We start from the raw sequence: 20,034 nt of genomic DNA, 5'->3' as shown, positions 1-20,034 counted from the left end.
TAACTACACAAATTAGATTTAAATCAATGGCCAATGAACATAGAAAATGAGAGTAAGATCAACTACCAATGAAGTATTTGAAGGCATGCCATGTACAAATTTGTGGATGCCTTCAAGGTAATACAACCACAAAGAAGGTGCGTAGTACAAGGGATATGTAGGATGAGATGGGAGTACGAGGTACAAATGTTTAGATTCATTATAGGAAAGAAATTTGGTTCACACAAGTTATAAGTGAAAAGGTAGATACATCCAAATGTAGTAGAAGTATAATCAGAATGGTTAATTCAATTTGATAGCAGATAAATATTGCAAATCTAGCCGCGCAAATGCGTGGGTCACACTACTAGTTTTTATTGGGCTAATCCCTCTACATGGAGGTAAGATGAGAGCCAACTTGGTCTACAAGTCCAACGCTACTTGTGGGCCATTGATCTCGGTTGAACCGATGGTTGGGATGTCTCCATGAGTGACGAGAGAAAGCAAACAAAACCACTCAGATTGAAAACACACACAACTATAAGAGATGAAGAGAAACCCTGTTCGGATTGGTGGTTCCTTGTTAATCTTCACTAAACTTGTTCATCGGAGAATCAAACGTGGTTGGACTGACTCAAAATTTGGTGAATTTGTTCCACACTCAGGGCAATATGATTTGATTAGTTGTTCGTGGATTGATTGAGTGGGGCGTGATTGAGGGAGTCCTGAATTAGGGGGTCCTCGGGTATCCGGGCTATTCGATATGGGCCGGACTGATGAGCCGTGAAGATAAAGCAGAAGACTACCGCCCGTGTTCGGGTAGGACTCCCGTATGCGTGGACGGCAAGTTTGGTGTCCGGATGAACTCTTTCCTTCCTTTGCAAACCGACTATGTACAATCCTAGGCCCCTCCGGTGTGTATATAAACTGGAGGGTTTAGTCCGTAGAGGCCATCAGAACAACCATAGGCTAGACAACGAGGCTTTAGCCATTACGATCTTGAGGTAGATCAACTCTTGTAACCCCTATACACTCATCGAATACAATCAAGAAGGACGTAGGGTTTTACCTCCTTTAAGAGGGCCCGAACCTGGGTAAACATTGTGTCCCCATCGTCCCTTGTTATCATTGATCCTCAGACACACAGTTCGGGACCCCCTACCCGAGATCTGCCGGTTTTGACACCGATATTGGTGCTTTCATTGAGAGTTCCGTTGTGTTGTCAACAAAAGAATCAATGGCTCGCCTCATCATCGACGACGACGCTGTTCCCGGGGAGACCTTTCCCCCTGGCCAACTCTTTGTGTTTGGCGGCTTCACGCTACGTGCCAACTCAACCGGCCACCTTGAGCAGGTCGACAACTATGCCCCTTGTCACCAGATCAGGTTTGGAAGCTTGAACTACATCGCTGACATCCGAGGAGATATGATCTTCGAGGGGTTCACGGCCTTGGCTGCCGCTACCCACCCATACGAAAAAGGCCCTTCGGAATCACTATCAGATCCCGTCCAGGGATCGACTCTCATGTCCGCCCTGGCCATAGACCCGGAGTGGAACACTTCGTCCGAAGACGGGAGGGTGAACCCCGTCGGACTCTCTCCCATCACGGAGCTCCAAGCCGGAAACCCAGATGCAACCACATCGTCCGCGGACCCGGAGTCAAACGGGACTCTCCCCGTCATCGGGAAGCCAGACACGCCTCTGGACACTAGCTCTGAACTCTCGAGGTCTGCCTCCCTTGGGCTCGACCAAGTGGTTACCACCAAGCCTGGCTCCGCAGATCCTCAGACGTTTGTCCAGCTTTCTCTCTTAAACGAAACAGTGGACCTAATACAATCTCTTGCCATCACGGAAGTGTCACCTCCGAACTACACCCGACCTGAATTGGGGGCTGAGAGTAGGGAATTTTACGTCCCACCCACCACTCACTTAATAGTCACTGTCGAAGACTTAACCGACATGCTAGACTACACCTCCGAAGACATCAATGGCATGGATGACGATGTCGAGGCTGAACCAGGCCAAAACCCGCCCATCACTGGGCATTGGACGGCCACTTCCACTTATGATGTATACATGGTGGACATGCCTGATGACCCACAAGTATAGGGGATCTATCGTAGTCCTTTTGATAAATAAGAGTGTCGAACCCAATGAGGAGCAGACGGAAATGATAAGCGGTTTCGAGCAAGGTATTCTCTGCAAGTACTGAAATAAGTGGTAACAGATAGTTTTGTGATAGGATAATCTGTAACGAGCAACAAGTAACCAAAGTAAATAAAGTGCAGCAAGGTGGCCCAATCCTTTTGTAGCAAAGGACAAGCCTGGACAAACTCTTATATGATATAAAGCGCTCCCGAGGACACATGGGAATATCGTCAAGCTAGTTTTCATCACGTTCATATGATTCGCATTCGGTACTTTGATAATTTGGTATGTGGGTGGACCGGTGCTTGGGTGCTGCCCTTACTTGGACAAGCATCCCACTTATGATTAACCTATATTGCAAGCATCCGCAACTACAACAAAAGTATTAAGGTAAACCTAACCATAGCATGAAACATATGGATCCAAATCAGCCCCTTACGAAGCAACGCATAAACTAGGGTTTAAGCTTCTGTCACTCTAGCAACCCATCATCTACTTATTACTTCCCAATGCCTTCCTCTAGGCCCAAATAATGGTGAAGTGTCATGTAGTTGACGTTCACATAACACCACTAGAGGAGAGACAACATACATCTCATCAAAATATCGAACGAATACCAAATTCACATGACTACTAATAACAAGACTTCTTCCATGTCCTCAGGAACAAAAGTAACTACTCACAAAGCATAAACATGTTCATAATCAGAGGGGTATTAATATGCATATAGGATCTGAACATATGATCTTCCACCAATTAAACCAACTAGCATCAACTACAAGGAGTAATTAACACTACTAGCACCCTACTAGCACTAATCCCAGACTTAGAGACAAGAATTGGATACAAGGGATGAACTAGGGTTTTGAGATGAGATGGTGCTGATGAAGATGTTGATGGAGATTGCCCTCTCCCGATGAGAGGAGCGTTGGTGATGATGATGGCGATGATTTCCCCCTCCGGGAGGGAAGTTTCCCCGGCAGAACAGCTCCGCCAGAGCCCTAGATTGGTTCCGTCAAGGTTCCGCCTCGTGGCGGCGGAGTTTTGTCCGAGAAGATGGCTTATGATTTTTTCCCATCGAAAGACTCCATATAGCAGAAGATGGCCATCGGAGGGCCACCAGGGGGCCCACGAGGTAGGGGGCGCGCTGATACGTCTCCAACGTATCTACTTTTCTAAACACTTTTGCCCTTGTTTTGGACTCTAACTTGCATGATTTGAATGGAACTAACCCGGACTGACGCTGTTTTCAGCAGAATTACCATGGTGTTATTTATGTGCAGGAGCAAACGTTCTCGGAATGACCTGAAACTGTTGGAAATATGCTCTAGAGGCAATAACAAATTAGTTATTATTATATTTCCTTGTTCATGATAATCGTTTATTATCCATGCTAGAATTGTATTGATAGAAAACTCAGATACATGTGTGGATACATAGACAATGCCATGTCCCTAGTAAGCCTCTAGTTGACTAGCTCGTTGATCAATAGATGGTTACGGTTTCCTGACCATGGACATTGGATGTCGTTGATAACGGGATCACATCATTAGGAGAATGATGTGATGGACAAGACCCAATCCTAAGCCTAGCACAAAGATCGTGTAGTTCGTATGCTAAAGCTTTTCTAATGTCAAGTATCATTTCCTTAGACCATGAGATTGTGCAACTCCCGGATACCGTAGGAGTGCTTTGGGTGTGCCAAACGTCACAACGTAACTGGGTGGCTATAAAGGTACACTACAAGTATCTCCGAAAGTGTCTGTTGGGTTGGCACGAATCGAGACTAGGATTTGTCACTCCGTGTAAACGGAGAGGTATCTCTGGTCCCACTCGGTAGGACATCATCATAATGTGCACAATGTGATCAAGGAGTTGATCACGGGATGATGTGTTACGGAACGAGTAAAGAGACTTGCCGGTAACGAGATTGAACAAGGTATCAGGATACCGACGATCAAATCTCGGGCAAGTATCGTACCGCTAGACAAAGGGAATTGTATACGGGATTGATTAAGTCCTTGACATCGTGGTTCATCCGATGAGATCATCGTGGAACATGTGGGAGCCAACATGGGTATCCAGATCCCGGTGTTGGTTATTGGCCGGAGAGTCGTCTCAGTCATGTCTACGTGTCTCCCGAACCCGTAGGGTCTACACACTTAAGGTTCGGTGACGCTAGGGTTATAGAGGTATTAGTATGCGGTAACCCAAAAGTTGTTCGGAGTCCCGGATGAGATCCCGGATGTCACTAGGAGTTCCGGAATGGTCCGAAGGTAAAGAATTATATATAGGAAGTGCTATTTTGGCCATCGGGACAAGTTTCGGGGTCACCGGTATTGTACCGGGACCACCGGAAGGGTCCCGGGGGTCCACCGGGTGGGGCCACCTGCCCCGGGGGGCCACATGGGCTGTAGGGGGTGCGCCTTGGCCTATATGGGCCAAGGGCACCAGCCCAAAGAGGCCCATGCGCCAAGAGAAGAGGGAAAGGAAGAGTCCTAAAGGGGGAAGGCACCTCCGAGGTGCCTTGGGGAGGAGGGACTCCTCCCTTGGCTGCACCTTTCCTTGGAGGAAGGGCCAAGGCTGCGCCCCCCTCTCCCTTGGTCCTATATATAGTGGGGGGAAGGGAGGGCAGCAACACCTAAGCCCTGGCGCCTCCCTCTCCCTCCCATGACACATCTCCCTCCTCCCGCAGCGCTTGGCGAAGCCCTGTTGGAATCCCGTTACTTCCACCACCACGCCGTCGTGCTGCTGGATCTCCATTAACCTCTCCTTCCCCCTTGCTGGATCAAGAAGGAGGAGACGTCGCTGCTCCGTACGTGTGTTGAACGCGGAGGTGCCGTCCGTTCGGCGCTAGGATCATCGGTGATTTGGATCACGACGAGTACGACTCCATCAACCCCGTTCTCTTGAACGCTTCCGTGCACGATCTACAAGGGTATGTAGATCCACTCCTCCCTCGTTGCTAGATGACTCCATAGATTGATCTTGGTGATACGTAGAAAATTTTGAATTATTGCTACGTTCCCCAACAGTGGCATCATGAGCTAGGTCTATGCGTAGATTCTATGCATGAGTAGAACACAAAGAAGTTGTGGGCGTTGGTTTTGTTCAATATGCTTGCTGTTACTAGTCTTATCTTGATTCGGCGGTATTGTGGTATGAAGTGGCCCGGACCGACCTTACACGTACTCTTACGTGAGACTAGTTCCACCGTAAAACATGCACTAGTTGCATAAGGTGGCTAGCGGGTGTCTGTCTCTCCCACTTTAGTCGGATCAGATTCGATGAAAAGGGTCCTTATGAAGGGTAAATAGCAATTGGCATATCACGTTGTGGTTTTGCGTAGGTAAGAAACGTTCTTGCTAGAAACCCATAGCAGCCACGTAAAACATGCACACAACAATTAGAGGACGTCTAACTTGTTTTTGCAGGGTATGCTATGTGATGTGATATGGCCAAAAGGATGTGATGAATGATATATGTGATGTATGAGATTGATCATGTTCTTGTAATAGGAATCACGACTTGCATGTCGATGAGTATGACAACCGGCAGGAGCCATAGGAGTTGTCTTTATCTATTTATGACCTGCGTGTCAACTTAAACGTCATGTAATTACTTTACTTTATTGCTAAAGCGTTAGCCATAGTAGTAGAAGTAATAGATGACGAGACAACTTCAAGAAGACACGATGATGGAGATCATGATGATGGAGATCATGGTGTCATGCCGGTGACAAGATGATCATGGAGCCCCAAGATGGAGATCAAAGGAGCTATATGATATTGGCCATATCATGTCACTATTATTTGATTGCATGTGATGTTTATCATGTTTATACATCTTATTTGCTTAGAACGACGGTAGTAAATAAGATGATCCCTCATTACAATTTCAAGAATGTGTTCTCCCCTAACTGTGCACCGTTGCTAAAGTTCGTCGTTTCGAAGCACCACGTGATGATCGGGTGTGATAGATCCTTACGTTCACATACAACGGGTGTAAGACAGTTTTACACATGCAAAACACTTAGGGTTAACTTGACGATCCTAGCATGTACAGACATGGCCTCGGAACACAAGAGACCGAAAGGTCGAGCATGAGTCGTATGGTAGATACGATCAACATGAAGATGTTCACCGATGATGACTAGTCCGTCTCACGTGATGATCGGACACGGCCTAGTTGACTCGGATCATGTAATCACTTAGATGACTAGAGGGATGTCTATCTGAGTGGGAGTTCATAAGATGAACTTAATTATTCTGAACATAGTCAAAAAAGGGGCTTCGCAAATTATATCTCGCGCTTTAGTTCTACTGTTTAGAGATGTTCCTAGAGAAAATTTAGTTGAAAGTTGATAGTAGCTATTATGCGGACTAGGTCCGTAAACTGAGGATTGTCCTCATTGCTTCATAGAAGGCTTATGTCCTTAATGCACCGCTTAGTGTGCTGAACCTCGAACGTTGTCTGTGGATGTTGCGAACATCTGACATACACGTTTTGATGACTACATGATAGTTCAGTGCGTAATGCTAAATGGTTTAGAATTGAGGCACCAGAGATGTTTTTTGAAACGTCGCGGAACATATGAGATGTTTCGAGGGCTGAAATTGGGATTTTAGGCTCGTGCCCACGTCAAGAGGTATAAGACCTCCGACGATTTTCTTAGCCTACAAACTAAGGAGAAAAGCTCAATTGTTGAACTTGTGCTCAGATTGTCTGAGTACAACAATCGCTTGAATCGAGTGGGGGTTGATCTTCCAGATGAGATAGTGATGTTTCTCCGAAGTCATTACCACCAAGCTACTAGAGCTTCGTGTTGAACTATAATATATCAGGGATATATATGATGATCCTTCAGATATTCGCGATGTTTGACACCACAAAAGTAGAAATCAAGAAGGAGCATCAATTGTTGATGGTTGGTGAAACCACTAGTTTCAAGAAGGGCAAGGGCAAGAAGGGATACTTCATGAAACGGCAATTCAGCTGCTGCTCTAGTGAAGAAACCCAAGGTTGAACCCAAACCCGAGACTAAGTGCTTCTGTAATAAGGGGAACAGCCACTGGAGCAGAATTACCCTAGATACTTGGTAGATTAGAAGGATGGCAAGGTTGATAGAAGTATATTGGATATACATTATGTTAATGTGTACTTTACTAGTACTCCTAGTAGCACCAGGGTATTAGATACCGGTTCGGTTGCTAAGTGTTAGTAACTCGAAATAAAAGCTACGGAATAAATGGAGACTAGCTAAAGGTGAGCTGACGATATGTGTTGGAAGTATTTCCAAGGTTGATCAAATATCGTACGCTCCCTCTACCATCGAGATTGGTGTTTGCGTTGAGCATAGACATGATTGGATTATGTCTATCGCAATACGGTTATTCATTTAAGGAGAATAATGGTTACTCTGTTTATTTGAATAATACCTTCAATGGTCTTACACCTAAAATGAATGGTTTATTGAATCTCGATCGTAGTGATACACATGTTCATGCCAAAAGATAGTAATGATAGTACCACCTACTTGTGGCACTGCCACGTAAGTCATATCGGTATAAAACACATGAAGAAGCTCCATGTTGATGGATCTTTGGGCTCAGTCGTTTTTGAAAAGTTTGAGACATGCGAACCATGTCTATTGGTGTATATGCATGAAGAAACTCCATGCAGATGGACCGTTTGAACTCACTTGATTTTGAATCACTTGAGACATGCAAATCATACCACATGGGCAAGATGACTGAAAGCCTCGGTTCCAGTAAAATGGAACCAGAAAGCAACTTGCTGGAAGTAATACATTTTGATGTGTGCAGTCCAATGAGTGCTGAGGCGTGTAGTGGATATCGTTATGTTCTTACTTCACAGATGATTTGAGTAGATGTTGAGTATATTTACTTGATGAATCACGAGTCTGAATTATTGAAAGGTTCAAGTAATTTCAGGGTGAAGTTGAAAGATCGTCGTGACAAGAGGATAAAAGATCTATGATATGATCATAGAGATGAATATCTGAATTACGATTTTGGCACAGAATTAAGACATTGTGGAAATTGTTTCACAACTAATATAGCCTGGAACACCATAGTGTGATGGTGTGTCCAAACATCATAACTGTACCCTATTGGATATGATGCATACCATGATGTCTCTCATTGAATTACCACAATAGTTTTATGGGTTAGGCATTAGAGACAACCACATTCACTTTAAATAGGGCACCACGTAATTCCGATGAGATGACACCGTATGAACTATGGTTTAGAGAAACCTAAGCTGTTATTTCTTAAAAGGTTTGGGGCTGTGACGCTTATGTGAAAAAGTTTCAGGCTGATAAGCTCGAACCCAAAGCGGATAAATGCATCTTCATAGGACACCCAAAAACAGTTGGGTATACCTCCTGTCTCAGATCCGAAAGCAATAAGGGATTGTTTCAAGAATCGGGTCCTTTCTCGAGGAAAAGTTTCTCTCGAAAGAATTGAGTGGGGAATGGTGGAGACTTGATGAGGTTATTGAACCATCTCTTCAACTAGTGTGTGGCAGGGCACAGGGAGTTTTTCCTGTGGCACCTACACCAATTAAAGTGGAAGCTTATGATAGTGATCATGAAACTTCAGATCAAGTCACTGCCAAACCTTGTGGGATGATAAGGATGCGCACTACTTCAGAGTGGTACGTGATCCTGTCTTGGAAGTCATGTTGCTAGACAACAATGAACCTACGAGCTATGGAGAAGCGATGGTGGGCCCGGATTCCGATAAATGGCTCGAGGCCATATAATCCGAGAGAGGATCCATATATGAAAACAAAGTGTAGACTTTGGAAGAACTACTTGATGGTCGTAAGGCTGTTGAGTACAGATGGATTTTAAAAGGAAGATAGACAATGATGGTAAGTGTCACCATTGAGAAAGCTCGACTTGTCGTTAAGGTATTTCCCGACAAGTTCAAGGAGTTGACTACGGTGAGACTTTCTCACTCGTAGCGATGCTAAGAGTCTGTTGGAATTATATTAGCGATTACTGCATTATTTATGAAATCTTGCAGAAAGGATGTCAAAACATTGTTTCCTCGACGATTTTCTTGAGGAAAGGTTGTATGTGATACAACCGGAAGGTTTTGTCAATCCTGAAAGATGCTAATAAGTATGCAAAGCTCCAGCAATCCTTCTAAGGACTGGAGTAAGCATCTCGGAGTTGGAATGTACGCTTTGATGAGATGATCAAAGATTTTGGGTTTATACAAAGTTTATGAGAAACTTGTATTTCCAAGGAAGTGAGCGGGAGCACTATAGAATTTCTGATGAGTATATGTTGTTGACATTCAGAAATGACGTAGAATTTCTGGAAAGCATATAGGGTTATTTGAAAAGTGTTTTTCAATGGAAAGCCTGGATTAAGCTACTTGAACATTGAGCATCGAGATCTATAAGGATAGATCAAAACGCTTAATGGTACTTTCAAATGAGCACATACCTTGACATGATCTTGAAGGTGTTCAAGATGGATCAGTCAAAGAAGGAGTTCTTGCCTGAGTTGTAAGGTACGAAGTTAAGACTTAAAGCTCGACCACGACAGAACAGAGAGAAAGGACGAAGGTCGTCCCCTATGCTTAGACATAGGCTCCATAGTATGCTATGCTGTGTACCGCACCTGATGTGTGCCTTGCCACATGTCTGGCTAGAGGGTACAAAGGTGATCTAGGAGTAGATCACCAGATAGCGGTCAAAATTATCCTTAGAGGAATAAGGATATGTTTCTCGGTTATGGAGGTGATAAAGAGTTCGACGTAAAGAGTTACGTCGATGCAAGTTTAACACCTATCCGGATAGCTCTGAGTAGAGATACCGGATACGTATAATGGAGCAACGATTTGGAATAGCTCCAAGTAGAACAGTTATTTGAAATGGCTCCAAATATAGCGTAGTAGTTGCATCTACAAGATGACATAGAGATTTGCGAAGTACATACGGATCTGAATGTTGCAGACCCGTTGACTAAAACCTCTCTCACAAGCAACATGATCAAAACCAGAACTCATTGAGTGTTAATCACATAGTGATGTGAACTAGATTATTGACTCTAGTAAACTCTTTGGATGTTGGTCACATGGCGATGTGACCTATGAGTGTTAACCACATGGCGATGTGAACTAGATTATTGACTCTAGTGCAAGTGGGATACTGTTGGAAATATGCTCTAGAGGCAATAACAAATTAGTTATTATTATATTTCCTTGTTCATGATAATCGTTTATTATCCATGCTAGAATTGTATTGATAGGAAACTCAGATACATGTGTGGATACATAGACAACGCCATGTCCCTAGTAAGCCTCTAGTTGACTAGCTCGTTGATCAATAGATGGTTACGGTTTCCTGACCATGGACATTGGATGTCGTTGATAACGGGATCACATCATTAGGAGAATGATGTGATGGACAAGACCCAATCCTAAGCCTAGCACAAAGATCGTGTAGTTCGTATGCTAAAGCTTTTCTAATGTCAAGTATCATTTCCTTAGACCATGAGATTGTGCAACTCCCGGATACCGTAGGAGTGCTTTGGGTGTGCCAAACGTCACAACGTAACTGGGTGGCTATAAAGGTACACTACAGGTATCTCCGAAAGTGTCTGTTGGGTTGGCACGAATCGAGACTAGGATTTGTCACTCCGTGTAAACGGAGAGGTATCTCTGGGCCCACTCGGTAGGACATCATCATAATGTGCACAATGTGATCAAGGAGTTGATCACGGGATGATGTGTTACGGAACGAGTAAAGAGACTTGCCGGTAACGAGATTGAACAAGGTATCAGGATACCGACGATCGAATCTCGGGCAAGTATCGTACCGCTAGACAAAGGGAATTCTATACGGGATTGATTAAGTCCATGACATCGTGGTTCATCCGATGAGATCATCGTGGAACATGTGGGAGCTAACATGGGTATCCAGATCCCACTGTTGGTTATTGGCCGGAGAGTCGTCTCGGTCATGTCTACGTGTCTCCCGAACCCGTAGGGTCTACACACTTAAGGTTCGGTGACACTAGGGTTACAGAGATATTAGTATGCGGTAACCCGAAAGTTGTTTGGAGTCTCGGATGAGATCCTGGATGTCACGAGGAGTTCCGGAATGGTCCGGAGGTAAAGAATTATATATAGGAAGTGCTATTTCGGCCATCGGGACAAGTTTCGGGGTCACCGGTATTGTACCGGGACCACCGGAAGGGTCCCGGGGGTCCACTGGGTGGGGCCACCTGCCCCGGGGGGCCACATGGGCTGTAGGGGGTGCGCCTTGGCCTATATGGGCCAAGGGCACCAGCCCCAAGAGGCCCATGCGCCAAGAGAAGAGGGAAAGGAAGAGTCCTAAAGGGGGAAGGCACCTCCGAGGTGCCTTGGGGAGGAGGGACTCCTCCCTTGGCCGCACCTTTCCTTGGAGGAAGGGCCAAGGCTGCGCCCCCCCTCTCCCTTGGCCCTATATATAGTGGGGGGAAGGGAGGGCAGCAACACCTAAGCCCTGGCGCCTCCCTCTCCCTCCCATGACACATCTCCCTCCTCCCGCAGCGCTTGGCGAAGCCCTATTGGAATCCCGCTACTTCCACCACCACGCCGTCGTGCTGCTGGATCTCCATTAACCTCTCCTTCCCCCTTGCTGGATCAAGAAGGAGGAGACGTCGCTGCTCCGTACGTGTGTTGAACGCGGAGGTGCCGTCCGTTCGGCGCTAGGATCATCGGTGATTTGATCACGACGAGTACGACTCCATCAACCCCGTTCTCTTGAACGCTTCCGCGCGCGATCTACAAGGGTATGTAGATCCACTCCTCCCTCGTTGCTAGATGACTCCATAGATTGATCTTGGTGATACGTAGAAAATTTTGAATTATTGCTGCGTTCCCCAACAGAAACTTCACGGAGACACTTTTCAGAAAATAAGAAAAATACCTGCCAAATATGAAGGCCAGGGGGCCCACCGTCTTGCCACGAGGGTGGGGGCGCGCCCCCTACCTCATGGGCCTCCTGTTGCCTCTCCGACTCCAACTCCACCTCCATATACTGAGTTTCGATGAGAAAAAAATAAGAGAGAAGAAATCATCGCATTTTACGATACGGATCCGCCGCCAAGCCCTAAAACCTCTCGGGAGGGCTGATCTGGAGTCCGTTCGGGGCTCCGAAGAGGGGAATCCGTCGCCATCGTCATCATCAACCATCCTCCATCACCAATTTCATGATGCTCACCGCCGTGCGTGAGTAATTCCATCGTAGGCTTGCTGGACGGTGATGGGTTGGATGGGATCTATCATGTAATCGAGTTAGTTTTGTTAGGGTTTGATCCCTAGTATCCACTATGTTTTGAGATTGATGTTGCTATGACTTTGCTATGCTTAATTCTTGTCACTAGGGCCCAAGTGCCATGATTTCAGATCTGAACCTATTATGTTTTCATCAATATATGAGTGTTCTTGATCCTATCTTGCAAGTCTATAGTCACCTATTATGTTTTATGATCCGTTAACCCCGAAGTGACAATAATCGGGATACTTACCGGTGATGACTGTCGTGGAATTGTCACGACAGATGTCCTAGTGAAAGGACTTAGTCGTAGGGCCATCACAACTAGGAAGCTTAAAGGGGTTAATCGGGACAAAGGACACGGGAGGTTTTATACTAGTTTGGCCCCTTACGATGAAGGTAAAATCCTACATCTAGTTGTGTTGGAATTGCTGGGGTTTCGATTACCAAGGGGCTCAACTCGCCGGCTTGGTTCTCGACTTGATCGTTTCTTCTCCTGAGCCGCCACCGGGTCGTCCCCTTATATACACGGGTCGACACCTGGTGGTTTACAGAGTCCCGGCCGGCTCATAATCGTGTCCGGCTCGGTGACTTCCTTTACATGCCTTTCCTTACAAGTCTTTCCGCACATATGGCGGTTTACAATAACGGGCCTTGAGCCGGCCTGAGGCCTTTGGGCTTTCTATATATACTAATAAACTATCATCTTGACTGTATATTGGGCTTCTTATGTAACCCGCCAGTAAGGCTGACCCGGCCCCTCCTGGGCGGGTCTTAGCTGATAGTAATATCCCCAACATTAGGTCCCAGGTTGACTTTGAACTTTGTTCTTTGTCAATCTTCAATACTTAGGCAGAATCCATCCTCTGTCTGAAGATTTCCTTAACCCGCCGTAACGTCATCTTTTTGAAACACAAAAGACTTTCATGACGTCACCTTTCAACGGATCTTTCATTTTTAATGTCTTCCGGGAATCGAGGCGTCTGTTCAGTTGGATAATCATTATTGGGTCTTCTTGATTTTCGCGCCCGCCTGTTCACGCATTCCCTTATAAATAGGCATAACTTAAGTCTTTCTCATTCTCCTTTCTTCCTCATCTTCTTCCTCTCGCAACCTCCGCCGCTGCTTGATCTCCGCCGTCACCGCAACTCTCCTCCTCGTCGTCAAGCTTGGCCACTGCATCACCCTGAGTTCATCCAGAGAACCCGGCAACTTTTCGCGGCAGGCCTGCTTCTTGTAAGCTTTCCTCTCTCTCCCGCACCTAGATCTGTTTCTAGGTTTTATGAGTTCTTCAGCGTTCTTCATCTGTTCATCACGAGCCATCTTGTAGATCTTCTCCGCAACTTATTTTGATCCAGAAAAGGGACATAACTCGCGCGGTAGCTGTTTGGCATTTGTTTTTGATATCAGTAGATCCCTTTTACTTGTACAGATGCTTTGTTATAGTCGATGAATTCCTCTGCACTATGTTTTTTAGGTCTAGAATATTTCCCTTTTTAAAACAGCCCTTTGATCCAAAATGATAATAAGAACTTGGTGAAACATGTTTATGCCAACACTTAACTGAATTCTGCCTTCTGAGAAAATCTGCAGTCATGGTGGCTTACCACTCCGGCTTTTCTTTTCCTTATATACCATTAGCCCTTAGTTAAACCGCCATTACTTGCTTTATAACTGACCATAGATTGAACCGGCATATTGTTACTTATTTTCCAGTTCGTTGCACATCATGCCGTCGAAGTCACCGACCGTCTATAATTGGGTCCCTTCTTTCGTAACTGAGGAACGGTTAAAAGAGTTCTTCATCATTGGGTTTTTGCCTTCAAAGAATGTCATGTCTTATCGTGCTCCTGACCCGGAGGAAGAACGTCCCAATCCGAAAGATGGAGAAGTGATTATCTTTACTGACCACATGAACCGGAGATTTTCACCACCCGGTTCAAAATTCTTCAGAGAGGTCCTTCATTTTTTCAAACTCCATCCTCAAGACCTTGAACCCAACTCTATTTCCAATATTTGTAACTTCCAAGTGCTCTGTGAGGCATATCTTCAGCAAGAGCCCACCGTAGAATTGTTTAGAGAATACTTTTATCTGAATCGCCAGAATGAATGCACCAACGGTTCCAGCTTAGAACTTGGAGGCATATCGATTCAGCGGCGGCAGGGTGCTGTTTTTCCTCTCATCGTCTTACCGAGCCACCCAAAAGATTGGAACCAAACTTGGTTTTATTGTCAGGATACTCCTCCAGCGAACGAGAAGCCCCTGCCGGGTTACCGCCCTAGCCGTCTTGACTCCAAGTTTACCCTTCTAGATAAGCTTACCGTCGCTGAGCGTAGGAAGCTTCTTCCCTCCATTAGAAGAATCAATGGCTTATTGGGTAACGGTCTAACCGGAGTAGATCTAACCCGTTGCTAGATCTCATGGCGGGTTATCCCATTAAGTCGTTGATCTCAACTGATGTATGAATATGACAGAAGTCCGGACCATCCTCTTCGTCACAGCCCAGTTGAACTCACCGAAGAAGACATTGTTTCGATGTCAACCCTTTTGGTAAATGGGAAGTACGAAGATTGCAGTATTGTTGGGTTAAGTCCCTTCTGCAAGATTAATCCGGTGCCAGAAGTAAGTACATTCTGATATCTTTTTCTTTGTGTTTTACCCAGCTATTAGTACTTAATACTAATCTTTCTCCTTGTCTTTACAGGCCAATTCTGACTTCTGGAAGGTGAAATATGATCATGAAGTTGCCAAGAAGGCGAAACTCGCCGCCATGAACGCCAAGAAAATAGCCCGGAAATCCAAGAAGAAGAAGAAGAAAACCACTGCTGAAGATTTAATGAAGCTTGATGACACGTCTGACTTGGAGGTAGCCCTTGACTCCCTTGGCCAATTTTTTAACACTCTTATTGACACTGATCCTTACCAGGATGACACTGGGGCCAGTCAGGCTGAGGAAGTAGAGGTAACTATCATTTCCTCCGACTCAGAGCCCTTACCAAGACACAAAGTTCGTCGAGTGATCTATAAAGTAAGGTTTTCTAATCCTTTAGCTCATTTGGATCCCAACTTTCATTTGAAAAAGCAGCAACATGAAATCCGCCCTGAAGTTGGAATTGAGGATGAACCGGTTGTTATCCTTCAACAGACCCCTTGGAAACGCCCGAACGAGGTTTAATTATCACCGTCTTTAACCCGTTGTAATGAATCCTAGTCCTTACATTTCTTTTAACTCTTTCCTTTATCCTTTCAGGAGGTGTCTCGTTCTTCAGATGACTCATCTCAAACACAATTGCCGGCTTTCAAGACTGCTCCTGGGTAATCAGAACTTTTCCTTTCTTCCAGGTTGCTCAACTGTATCTTAACACTGACAATTCTGCTATATTATTCTTTAGTGGCCAGGCTAAATCCAAGAAATCAAAGGTGGCTAAACCGGCGGAAGACTCGCCAGTATCAGCATCTGAGCCGGCTAGGCCACCTTCTCCATTAACTGCCGCCCCAGAAGACCCGCCAATTAATGAAGCAAATCATTCAGAGCCGTCCCTTGATAACACCACTACAAATCCTTCCACCGTTGGACCGTCAAGCTCAACTGACCCGCCGTCTCCATGTGTTCAACATGTTCAAATTACTGGGAGTCGCTTCGTTGAGCCGGGGAACCCAACGGTGTTGGCTAGGTGCACAGCTAAGCAGGAAGCATTGGAAAGGCAAAAGGTTCGCTTTGATGTTGCCAACTACGACCGTCTTAATGCCAGTGATATCTTATCCAGCTATCTGAGTCATGTCCACTCCAGTCGTGAGTCTGAGATCGAGATGGTCAAGCAACTTCAGTTGAAGTATGAGGTATGTTATTTCCAGTTTACCAATATTCCTTCAGCCCCTATGTCTTCAGCTTTATGACAGAAGCGGAATAACCTATAGACTTAAAATATAGGCCGAGACTTTTACCTCTGGATCATTGCCTGATAGAAACAAAACTTGACCCATAGTCCCCAAGGACCGGTTTATTTTAAGCATTAATGAAATCGGTGCTTTTAGAATTAGAACCGCCTTCAAAATACTTAATACTCCGGTTTAAGCTTGAAAAACTTGCTGAACTGCGTGCATCAGCCCCCAAGTGCCAAGTGCTGTTACTTTGTAAAGGACTTGGGACTTCAAATATGTTGGTAGAGTCATAAAAATTTGATTTGACATACATTAGCCCCCAAGTGTCAAGTGGTTTTATTCATAAAGTATTTGAGACTTGAATCTTTGAAATTGGATACTGGAATTTGAAACCAAGTCTTGATTTATCTGAATGTTTTCACAGAATGCATTATCTGAACTGAACTCCCAACTGACTGATACAAAGACCCGGCTAGCGAACCAGGAATCAGAAATTAAATCTTCCACCTCCCAACTGCAAATAAGTCTTTCTGAAACGGAGAAGTTGAAGACTAACTTTGCTGTCAAAGAGAAAACGTGGGCAGATGAGAAGATACTTCTGACCTGGCGAGCTGAGACAGCCGAAACAGCGCTAAAGGAAATTTCAACCGAACTGAACAGTTTAAAAGGCCGGGTGTCTCAGATGGTCGCTGCTATCTTTGGTAAGCTTCCTGATTTGATCTTTCATATGTGTTTCCTGTCAAGCCGGAATATGATCCTTAACTGACTCTGTGAAAAATGCATGTAGGTCCGTGAAGTAAGAATCTAGACCAAGACCCGTTGATTAAGATGAAAGCTGTATACACTTTAACTGCACAATTGTATATCGGCACACAACGAGCTCTAGCAGCCATCTCTCCTACTAATCAAGTGTCTAACCAGATCAGTGACGTCCTGAAGAAGTTGTCCATTCTCCCTACCAAATTCCAAGAGGTGAAACGCTCCTGCGCGCGAGCCGGAGCTTTGACTGCCCTAAGCCGCTCCAAGGCTTGGGTACCAGATCTAAACCCAGCAGACATGGCAAGGGGTTATCCTACCATGAAGGAGGACGGGTCTCCTTTTGATCAGGATGACTTTATAGCCTGCGTCCGTGAAGTCCGGCCTCAGGCGACTAGCCTTGAAGATGACACCAATGTGGACAAGTATCAACCGGGTTTTGACAGTGAAAATAAGAAGATGGCCCATCCTTCCTATAAAGTAACCGACTTGATCCCACCGGTGAGAGAAGACACATTTGCCCCGGAGGTTGATCCGGTTGGCCTGATTGATGATGAAGCTGAATTTGTCGCCATGAACGGCTATGACTGGTCAAAGCCCAACTTCCAGAAGATTCAAGATGTTGAGCTGGTGAGGGAAGGAAAATGATCATCTTCATGGGCTTTAGAAAGCCTTGTAATAGCTTTAGCTGTTAAAAACACCGCATGTTTGCTTATGCCATCGCGCATAAAACACTTCTATGTGAATCTGTGCTTCTGGGTGCCAATGTTTTAATGCTTTTCTTATGCCTCGTTTAACACTTGTCTCTGCAATGTTTAAACTCTGTTCCTTATCGTTGTTGATTCTTAGGCCGCCGGCTCAAATAACCCGGGTGACGGACTGGATAATTTAATATGTATCAAAGTTAATACTCCTTGAATACTCAACAATCATACCTCAGTTGCTCGTACCTTCGGATCGTGAGACCACCGGTTTGAATAACCCGGGCGGCTATGTTGTCTAATAATTGAGCCGGCGAATAAAACCAGGCTATCTCATTTGTAATTTTGAAACAGCAAAAACTCAAAGATAAACAACAAACATAAGTTTAACTCTGTATTCAAAAGATTGGGGGTTTCTGATTCGAATACGATGAGTAAACCGGACCAAAGGGGTTAAGCTAAGGTTCGAATACGACCATATAGCCCCCGGTGGCTTTGGCGTTGCACCGATCAAGAGGTACCGACAGCTATGTTCTCTTTGGTTCGAATACGACCTAGGTTTGAACAGGAAGCCCCCAAATGACCTTGAGAGGTTTTTAACGACCCTGATTCGAATACGATCCAAGTCAGCTCAAAAGGGGTTAAGCTATGATTCGGATACGATCAAGAAGCCCCCAAGTGAGTTTGGCCTTGAGCCGATCAAGAGGGTTATGACAGCTATGTTCTCTTTGGTTCGCATACGACCTATGTTTGAACAGGAAGCCCCCAAGTGACCATAAGATTTACAGCTAGATTCGAATACGATCATAAGCCGGACTAGAAAAGGTTAAACTTGATTCAAATATGATCAGCCCCTTAATAGTCATTTGTGAAAAAATAATAAAAATACATAATCTTTGAAAAGAAAAGAGACTGATGGTCTTACTTTATTGCTTATCATCGTATATACAATGTGAACGTATGTACATGATGAGAGCCGGTGGCTCAGGTATAATATGGTCGGAGTTGAGAAATGTTCCACGGCCGGCGGGTCTCCTCTTCCGACTTACGTGAGTCTGCGTGCTCTCGAACATCAATGAGGTAGTAAGACCCGTTGTTTAAATTTTTTCTGACCACAAAGGTTCCTTCCCAAGGTGGGGATAACTTGTGTGCCTCTGAAAGATCTTGGATGAGTCGGAGCACCAAGTCGCCTTCCTGAAAAGTCCTGGTCTTAACCCGACGGCTGTGATAATGACATAGATCATGTTGATAGATTGCTGGCCGTGCTGCTGCTAAGTCTCTTTCTTCATCCAACAAGTCAAGTGCATCCTGTCCGGCTTTTTCATTGTTAGCTTCAACATAAGCCGCCACACGGGGCTAGTTGTGACGAATGTCACTGGGCAATACTGCTTCTGCCCCATAAACCATGAAGAAGGGTGTGTAACCCGTAGACCTGTTGGGTGTCGTATTGATGCTCCATAACATTGAAGGCAACTCCTCTACCCAACAAACCGGCGTTCGCTGTAAAGGAACCATAAGCCGGGGCTTTATCCCTTTCAGAATCTCCTGATTGGCTCTCTCAGCTTGACCATTGAATTGAGGATGAGCTACAGAAGAAACATCAAGCCGGATGTGTTGTCGCTGACAAAACTCTTCCATAGCCCCTTGGGATAGATTAGTGCCATTTTCTGTGATAATACTGTGTGGAAAGCCGAAACGGAAGATTATTTTCTTCATGAACTGAACCGCCGTGACTGCGTCACACTTACTCATAGGCTCTGCCTCAACCCATTTAGTGAACTTATCAATAGCCACCAAGAGATGTGTCTTCTTATCCTTAGACCTTTTGAAAGGTCCCACCATGTCAAGCCCCCAGACTACAAACGACCAAGTGATTGGTATCATCCAGAGCTCTTGAGCCAGCACATGCGCCCGTCATGCGAATTTCTGACATCTATCACATCTACTGACTAGATCCTCCGCATCAGCGTGAGCCGTCAGCCAGTAAAAACCGTGACGAAACGCCTTGGCCACCAAAGATTTTGACCTGACGTGATGACCACAATCACCTTCATGGATCTCACGAAGGATTTCTTGACCTTCTTCGGGGGAAACACACCGTTGAAACGTTCCAAAAACACTGCGATGAAATAAATCTCCATCCGATATCGTCATGGACTTAGACCGCCGGGTTATCTATCGAGCCAGGGTCTCATCCGCTGGTAATTCTCCCCGGGTCATGTAAGCCAAGAACGGCACCGTCCAATCTGGGATAACATGAAGAG

Source organism: Triticum dicoccoides, chromosome 7A, assembly GCF_002162155.2.
Source record: "Triticum dicoccoides isolate Atlit2015 ecotype Zavitan chromosome 7A, WEW_v2.0, whole genome shotgun sequence".
Lineage (NCBI taxonomy): Eukaryota > Viridiplantae > Streptophyta > Magnoliopsida > Poales > Poaceae > Triticum > Triticum dicoccoides.
Note: the sequence above shows the minus strand (reverse complement) of the source record.